Genomic DNA, 9676 nt, shown 5'->3' on the forward strand with positions numbered 1-9676 from the left:
GGCCACTTCTGACCAGACTTCTCCGGACAGTAGATGGGTGTACCAGGGTCCCACTGTTTTCTGCCAATTCTGAGCTGATGGCACTGCTGGACATCTTCCGATTGCGAAGGGAAGTAAGCATGATGTGTCTTTCATCTGCTGCAGTAAGTTTCCTTGGCCGACCACTGCGTCTACGATCCTCAGCATTGCCCGTTTCTTTGTTCTTCTTCAAAAGAGCTTGGACAGCACATCTGGAAACCCCTGTCTGCCTTGAAATTTCTGCCTGGGAGAGACCTTGCTGATGCAGTATAACTACCTTGTGTCTTGTTGCTGTGCTCAGTCTTGCCATGGTGTATGACTTTTGACAATAAACTGTCTTCAGCAACCTCACCTTGTTAGCTGAGTTTGGCTGTTCCTCACCCAGTTTTATTCCTCCTACACAGCTGTTTGTTTCAGTTAATGATTGTGTTTCAACCTACATATTGAATTGATGATCATTAGCACCTGTTTGGTATAATTATTTAATCATGCACCTGACTATATGCCTACAAAATCCCTGACTTTGTGCAAGTGTACCTAGAAGAATTGATGATGTTTTGAAGGCAAAGGGTGGTCACACCAAATATGGATTTGATGTAGATTTTTCTTCTGTTCACTCACTTTGCATTTTGTTAATTGATAAATATAAACTATTAACATGTCTATTTTTGAAGGCATTATTAATTTACAGTATGTTTTCACACCTGCCTAAAACTTTTGCACAGTACTGTGTGTGTATATATATATATATATATATATATATATATATATATATATATATATATATATATATATATATATATATGTTGCAGCTGAAGGAATGGCTGAAGGGCATCAGAGTTCTCCTCAATGAGGTGGTGTCTGTGCCAGCTCGAGGAGCTGTCTACATCTTCTTGTTGTACTTGGTCTGATGGGCAGAACTCTGTGCTGGCCTGACATCATTGTCCTGCTGTTGACCTGTTGCCTCATTCTCCCTTTGTTCTTCTCTTCTAAGGCTATTGATGTAACAGAGGTGCTGGTTTTTCTCCTCCCTCTCTGTTGAGACCTACGGAACAAACATTTTTGTTCATAGTCCTTACAAGGATAAAATCAACTGTGTACATCACCCCTGTTCTGAAGTCTCTACACTTGCTCCATGTGACATTCCGCATTGACTTTAAAACTCTTCTACTGGTGTATAAATCATTGCATGATCAGACCGAACCTATCTGTCTGACCTAACTGCCCCTCATGCTCCAAAGCGCAACTTTTGCTCATCTAGCGCAGGCATGCTACAGGTCCCTAGAGCTAATCTCAAAACATTTCGAGAGCTTTCTGTTGTTATGCCCCTAAAGCCTGGAAATCCCTCACAGATAAAATCCAACATGCAGACTCAACTCTTTCTTTTGGTCGGCTAATGAAAATCCATCTGTTCAGAGCTGTCTTTAACTGTTAGAACTGTCCTTTTTTTCTTTTTATGTGAAGCACTCTGCGATGGGAACACATGAAGGGCTCTATATAATGCAAGAGAAATAGATGGATATATATCTTAATTGCAGCATCAATTAAATGTTTACATTGGTCTCTATTCATTATTAATTGTCCTTGTTTTATGTGGTTTTGCGATGTCCCATCACACATGCTTTTACTATGCATTTATTAAACACTGCGGACAATTAATGCTTTTGAGAATCATATAGGTTTACAATAAATACATGAATAAATAAAATAAAAAACATGCCAAATACATATACAATTCTTTTAAACGGTGAGGGACAAATATATAAGCCAGTTACACAGTTGTGTGTAGCCAGGACGTTTTACATTTTTTTTCACTGGTTGGAAAAACTGACACATTTCAATAGCATGAATTATATGTATGAAATGAGGGGAAACCAATTACCTGCAGACCCACTTCCTGTTCTCCACAACCCATCATACTCTCCCATTGAAGGGTGGATGAGGCAGTCTCCTACATGGACATCAGTGGCTGGCTTGTGAAAGTGTAATGGCAAATTTCGCCCCCTGCATAAAAGTATATTAACAAATGTTATCAATATACGTTAAAAACTATAAAATAACAGCACTATCGTTTGTGTGTTGGTATAAAGAGACAAAAAGAGTCAAAATGTACTCAAATTTGGTTCTGGTTTTTCAATTACAAATAACAACTGAGCTACGGATAAATATGTAAAGCATATTATACATACACATAAGCATATATATGGTTTAATTACCATTATTTATAGTAATTAAACCATATTTTATGTATTTTGTATTTATTGTAAAGGTTACGTATTTAATCACACACAGATCAATATAATTTAAAGCACTCAGACATGATAAATAACAAAAACCATACAAGTATAAACATTATAATTAAATGCCAATAAAAAAAAAACACAAAAATATGGTTTTGTTTTTACTCTGTTGACTTTTAGTTGCAAACCCGAATTGCCACATTACTCGTTTACAACTACAGTGGAGGTTGAAATTTGCTATGACAGAGGGACCCCCACTTATAGATACTGCAGCCTGGCAAGCAGAAGATCATTTGTGTTTGCTTCTCCACTGGTTTGTTGAACCGTTTTTGGCACTCTTTTGCAGTTCTTCGCATACCGTTCAAAGAAGCATTCATATATGTAGTTATTTATTTATTCTCTCAGTTTGAGCAAAATCGTTCTTTTGAGACAGACCACTCCCTGCAGTGTTACCACAATGACTTTGAGCACTGCCCTTGCTCTTGCCCCCGTGCTATCAAAATCAGGACCTGTATATCCTGCATCATTCAGTTGAAATAATCCACATAAGATTGTGTATTGTTCAGCTGTGGTTTTTTAGTAATACATTATTATTTGTTCAATGTTTTACCAAGGGAGGTTACATCTCATTTTTCAAACTTATCTTGGAAAAGTATAAATATACCAGCATACAATATATAATATATCAAGACTGTTGAAGCATGGCAATGTTATTGTTGTAAATGCTGATGTCTCTAAAAAGGGCTGGGTTCCACTTTGCTATGATTTGGGTAAATCATGTTAATAAAATAGTGAAAGGTTTTGCTTTGATTGTAAAATTGCGTAAAGCAAGGCTTGTCATTTTTTTTTAAATGTAATACAAACATGCATGTTATACAAACTATAAAATATTTTCAAGTGAAATATATTAAATACATCACAAAGCATCTCTTTTTCTCCCTCTCAATTTGTTGCAATATCTGCAAGTTCATGTGGTCAATACCTCACTTGAAGGAAACATCTCCCACCGGCCTGCAGATAAACTAAGAAGACAGAACAAAACAATGAGACAAGTTCTAGTTAACTGTCACCATGGTAATTGTTATAGTTTACCAATATGTGATCTTTTATTCTACAGAGGCTTTGTTGGATGAGGACACATGCCAGATGTTACTGTGAGACCACTGTTGCAGACTAGCAGGACTTAACTGTCAATGGGCACACTTCCATTGAGCAGCCTGGTTGTAAAGTTAAGCACTGTTTATTTATCACATATTAAAATTGTACCATGTTTATTTACAGTAAAGTTTAAACATTTTATCCTTGCGAATACCAGCATAGAAAATATAATTAAGTTAAGCATAAATGCTATTGTTATCCTATAGCTACCTATAGCGATCCTCTAGATACTGTATTTACATTTAAGTACAGATCTATTCAATTTAGTAACATTTATATTTGTGCATTACAGGCCTTTAAATTCGCTTTATTCTTTCAAATGTGCTTTAATATTACTGAAATGATGGATTATTCCTGATATTATATATTAGGAAGGTTACAAAACCATGTTGCATCTCATTATTAGCAGATATGCCCTTCATTAACACAGATAGGCAAGGAATCTAACCACATTTTGTTAATGTGGGTAATGTTTTGGGGGGATGCTTTTTTTATGTTTTGTTTTTTCAGGAAACTTAGCAGAGACGAAAAGCATGTCTTCATTCGAGCAGCAGTATAACCTATAAAAAGATTACAGACTGAGTAATCTCTGCAGGCAACTGTGAAGTTGTACCAAATCTCACAATCACCTGTAGAGATCTTACAATCTGTGAATGGTTCACAACCATGGTCAGTTTACATGCTGTGGCGAAAGCTTTGCAGAAATCTCACAGGCGTTGGTGTCCCAGTAATTATTCCTTTTATCACCTGTACAGTACACCATGGAATTTGCCCAGTCAGCCAAAGCTGAATCATCTTAGGTGGAGTTTTGTATTAATCATTAAACAATTTGACCAAATTAGGTGTAACATTTTAAATCACACCTTTACTAACCATTGTATTCTGGTTGTTAGCTGTTATTACTTTTAAAGCTAATACTGGCCTGGAATGTAAACCCATCTCTACTGGCTATAGGTATTGAAATATCTGTTAATAGACCTGGTTAAAGTTTAAACTAATACAAATACAGGTAATTAACCTGATTGTAACAGTCACTGCAGTATCTACAGTTTTAGAACTGGAAGTTAAATGAGTGGTAGAATGTTAAGTTAAGTACTTGCTCTGCTGACTAGCGAATCTGTTTTAAAAAAAACTATCCTGAAAGTGTGCGGCAACAATGATCATGCCATGATGAACAATCAATTGAAGAAGGTAAAGCATGTCATGTGTAACACTTCCATCACATTTCCTCTTGTTCAGCTTTGAGAAGCCTTTTCAAAATCTATTTATTTCTGGAGTAGTTCATGGTAATTAATATAGGCAGAAACACAACAGAGAAGCACACAGAATATTGTAGAATAAGTAATAAATAAAAATAAGTAACTCAATAAAATAACAGGGCTATCTCTTCTAATCCAAAGCTGTCAATGTTGCATGGCCAGGTCCTGTTGTAGGTGAGTACCCAGGGCTGGAAAGTATGGGGATGATTTCAGCGAACGCTATGGGGATTAAAATGGCCATGGCAAGTACCGGTAGATATTTTTATTTTTTAATAGTAGTGCCTGTTACATTACAAAATTCAGCCCCAATTGTGCATTGTTTGACTAAGGCCATTTTGTGTCATTTTTTTCATTTTTTTACAATAGCACCTCTTATTTAGGATATCTTGAAACAGAACTCCCTGTCTACAGCAGTTACTGTGTCGTGTAATATTTCTTAATACTTACCTTTAAGGTTTAACTTAAGTGTTATATTACAGTAAGTAATACAAGCAGAGGGTACAAAGCTTTCAGTATTTTCAGCTTTGTTTATGGTGAATTGATTATATTGTATCAGTTATTTGTTAAGGCTTATTTTGTGTTTAAAAAAAAGATAATTGTGCACCAATAGCTATACATTTTAGAAGTATTAGAACTTTTTTTTTTAATGTTTACACCTGGCTGTGCATACCTGCACTTTTTGGTTGAGAATTTCATCCCTGATTCAACCATGTCTATTACTGGGTAAAGTCTTGTCAAGTGGTTTTTCTGGCAACATGAATGTAAAACTGTAGTACATGGTTGCTTATAACATCCTTAGTGCAATTCAATACAGTGAAAGCAAGGTAAAATGCATGGTATAAGCATAAATCATGTTAGATTTATTGTTTATTTACCGTAGAAAGGTAGTTAAAATTGTGTAATACAGAATTATCACACAATTAAAATTCTGAAAACAAACATTTTAATTACAGACCCTGTACCTCTTTAAATTAATTTTGGTATTCTTATTATACATTATAATTTTGAAGGCAAAAGCAAAGTTAAGAAAACTTTTCAAAATTTCATAAATACATTCTAATTTCCAAAAAGTCAAGTGTGCAGTTTATTAAAAAAGAACAGAAAAAAAAACCCACAAAGTTAATTTAAAGAACTGCCTCATGAATTAAGGATTACTTCATGTAATTCAACTAGAAATAATATTCTAGTTCATATGTAATGCTGGCATTTACCATAAAGATTAACGAAATGTGTATTCAAGAGGTTTCACTTATTTCTTTTTTTCCTTTCAGTCAAATACTTCTCCACAGAATTAGGTAAGTTTAAGGATTGAGCATGCTCTGTGAATTAGTTTATAGTTTATGAGCACAGCTTGTAAACCTCAAAGGAGGTTGCTTCAGACACGTCGGACAAGCTTTGACACATTGATATGTTTTTAATGATAGGCAGTGTGCCGGGTACAGCCTGCACTTATGTGGAGGTGTGCCACGCATGTAAAGAAGAGGTTGAACTGTCATGGTCCCGCCTGTAGGCTTACCTTAACGGCTGTGATCTGGCGTAATCTCAGCTGGCAACTGTGAGCCGTGAAAAGCTTTTCTCACAGTGGTCACTGAGGTTATGCTAAATGCAGCAATTTCCTCGTACCGCTCGAGCGATAGGCCTGGCAGCCAGCTGAATTCTGGGGAAGGAGGTGCTGAACAGAGCTGCCACTGCAATTCAGGAACCGTTCTTTAATGAATTCACATGCACAATTTAAAAGCTCTGTCTGTTCTTTTTTATCCCTAAGTGCAGCTTCCTCCTTTTACGAGGCTAATCCCCAGACTGTACATCAAGCTTTTCCATTTTAAATTGATTAGTTGACAGTATTGTTTGACTAAAGTAGTGAACAGATGGTGATATGGCTAAGCGAAGGGTAGCACTGAGATAGATTTTCTGATGTCGCAGATACTGCATCAGGAACTGATTGGATAATGTCCAGTCACCATCAGTTCCTAATGCATTGCCTTCAGCATCGAAACAAACATCAAGAAGTTTAGAGCATTCAGCGAGGCTGCTTTTATAGATCCCTTCCAGTAATAGCATTAAACAAATTACAGAGGGAGGCAAATTGTTGCTTGTTTTGAAAATAGAGATTATGTGAAGCAATTAAAGCTGAAACAGCAGTAAAAAAGCAAACTAGTATTTTAAAAGACAGAGGAGAAAAAGATTTCCATAATACTGAACACACATGTTTCAGGATATTAAACTTTGTTTTCTAAGCCTAGCAGTGCCTCAGGCTAAATTGGTCTATTTCTTACCTGGGTGAACCTGTCAGCCTGTTGTATAAGTTCTGATCTAAAAGTCCCTTAGGCCTCATATGCACCCTGGTATTGTTAATACCTACACTAGTACTGATTTCAAGTCATTGTTTTGCTCTTTTATCTTTATACTAGTGTTAAACAATGTGTTTTGCTCAGCTCTGGTGACTGTCACGAGGTTATACTGTTGGTCTAATTACCTGCGGCCCTCTGTCTTTCACACCCTGCGTCTCACAAACTAAGTCAGTCATGGCGGTCATTGCCACTCAGGTGAATTAGGGTCACATACAAGGTTTGTGGGCTTTGACCTCCAGGTCAAGTTATCTCCAGGTCAAAGTTGAGAAATACTCCAGGTCAAGTTATTTAGGTGTATTATATAAGGTAGTATTATATAAGGTGGGTTCCCACTTTTACGAACAATCTCTCACATGACAGCCAACCCAGGTTTTTGAGTTAAGGGTCCCTTCCGAGCAGACAACGGTACGGCAGCCAATCGCAGACATGGATTTGTTGGGGATTGATGAACTATGTGGGTGCATTGAGATAATAGGTGGTGGGACGGGAATGCATGCCTGTGCCTGTGGGTCTACTACCAGTTCCCTCACAGGTACAGCCAGGAGCAGGGCACCCATCTCATCCATCAGACCAATGTAGGTTTGTCGCTGCTCAGCCTGCCGTTGGGCCACCTGTTTCACCCTGCACTAGGCCTGACTCTAGTTCCGGTACTTAACTTTTGTTAGAGCAGGATGGGTAATCAGGAGTATCGCCTTCACGTTGGGGACCTCGGTCTCAGGTAGCTGGAGCCGCCTCTGTAGTCTCCCAGTAGCTCAAGGATCTCTTTGGGTCATGATAGTAGTGCAGGAGAGGTCAAGCTTCGCTCCAGTTGTGATCACAAAAACTTCAATAACCACACTCCTGTTTTATCTTGAACCAGGTTCACATTACTCTTTGTGAGAGTGATATTCCCTTTCCCCATGAGCCCCACAGTCACGTGAATTAATAAACAAAGATTGTTAGCTTGAAGCAATAAGCAGGTTAAAAGTATGTTTCTTAGTTCTCTATCTCATTATCGAGTACTTATTTACAGATTCTCAGGCATTTTTATAAATCCAGTCATAATCCCCAGTCATGTAGTTATGAAAACAAATATTATTTAACTTGAAGCAATAAGTAGATTCAACGTACTTCCCTTAGTTCTTTGTTCAATCCATCATTGGTCAAGTATTCCTCCACTGATTCTTATACATTGTCAGTCACATTCAACGCAACTGTCCTGAGGCCATGGAATGTGACGTGGCCTCCCTCTATTGTAATTCCCGTCCATTGCATCAGCCTACACTTGCTCAATGCTCTGTCTTCCTGCTGTTCTCTGGGGTACTTCCTCCCAAGCATCTCTTTCCTGTTCCTGGTCCTTGCTTTTTATGGGCTAGGTGAAACAAACACATGTCTAGCTAAGTGTTGTTGTCTGTCCCATGCAAAGCAATTAGTATATAAATAAACAGAAAAGCAAATCAAGTGCAAAATAAATATATACATACAAAATTAAATAATAACAAAAATAAAACAAATACACAGCAAATAATGTGACCATAGAAAATAATCATTCGATTTAAAGTGCAACATTTCAATTAACTAATAATAAGTGCAACTAATAAAGAAAAACTCTGCTACATAAATGTGTCCTTTGTGACAGTTTCACTACAGTTCTTTTGTTTAGATACTGTCTTGAACCTTGAGGCCTTTCCCGAGAAAGCAATTATTGTTTTCCAGTAAGTTCCAACCATGTGACCGCCAATTAATCTTCAAGGCTGTTTCAAACACACACTTGAGATAATTCAGACGTTCTCACAGTGATGTGTATTCAACCTATATGTATTTGTGTGTTCTCCTGTATTTGTATGTTCTCAGAAAAGCTGTATAAGTATATTGAAAAAATGACCACCAGGTGTCCACAGTTTCCTGTCACTTCTGAAACTTAAAAATAATTTCTGTTTATTGCCTCACACAATAACTTGCAAGTGCAGGTTCCTCTGTACTGTAACAGTAAACTCTAGCCTGTTGGTGGTAGAATTTCCTTCTAAATCTATACTGATCTCTCTTTGTGTTGAGATGCATAGATTAGACAGTCAAATCTGCTTTTAAAGACCATTCAACAGATCTTAATGTGGTCATCATATACTGTACAAGTGATTTAACATAGACAGATATACAATGTATTGCACAAGCAGAGTCAGGCTATTCATACAGTTTATATATAGTTTATAGTATATAACATACCCGCAGCCACGCACAGATATACATATAAACGAGGATATGGAATGAATTTCAGGGTGATTTATAAACATGCACCATAGGAAAGAACATTATTAGAGAACAGGCCTGGGCTGTTGGAGAGGTCACAAATGCTATGTGGAGAGGCCTCTCCTCTCACTGTAGTGCCAGGACCCTTGACCAAATGACTACAACTTGTACACAGTTAGCCAAATTATTACAAAATATTGTTGTAATTTGACCAAAATCCTTCAATATCTTAGTTGTTTGGTTAAATGCCTATATATACTATATACATACACACATACATACATACATACATACACACACACATACACAGGAGGTGTGTTTATATCTGTTTTATTATTATTTTCATTGACATTTGAAAAAGAAAATAATGTTATATGGACCATATCATTCCAAAAGTGTTTTTCCCTTGCAGTTTAAATAATAA

At 36.9% G+C, this 9676-nt stretch overlaps 1 long non-coding RNA gene across 1 annotated transcript; it reads right to left on the reverse strand.

Moving 5' to 3' along the window:
• Positions 1-832: 832 nt before the first annotated feature.
• On the reverse strand, positions 833-8279 carry LOC121316561. Its single transcript, XR_005950415.1, has 3 exons — positions 7683-8279; positions 1901-2022; positions 833-1063 (listed from the first exon to the last, which is right to left on the reverse strand). It is a non-coding gene; the product is annotated as an uncharacterized LOC121316561 (long non-coding RNA).
• Positions 8280-9676: the final 1397 nt, after the last annotated feature.

The sequence above is a fragment of the Polyodon spathula genome, chromosome 6, assembly GCF_017654505.1.
Source record: "Polyodon spathula isolate WHYD16114869_AA chromosome 6, ASM1765450v1, whole genome shotgun sequence".
In the NCBI taxonomy this organism is placed as follows: domain Eukaryota; kingdom Metazoa; phylum Chordata; class Actinopteri; order Acipenseriformes; family Polyodontidae; genus Polyodon; species Polyodon spathula.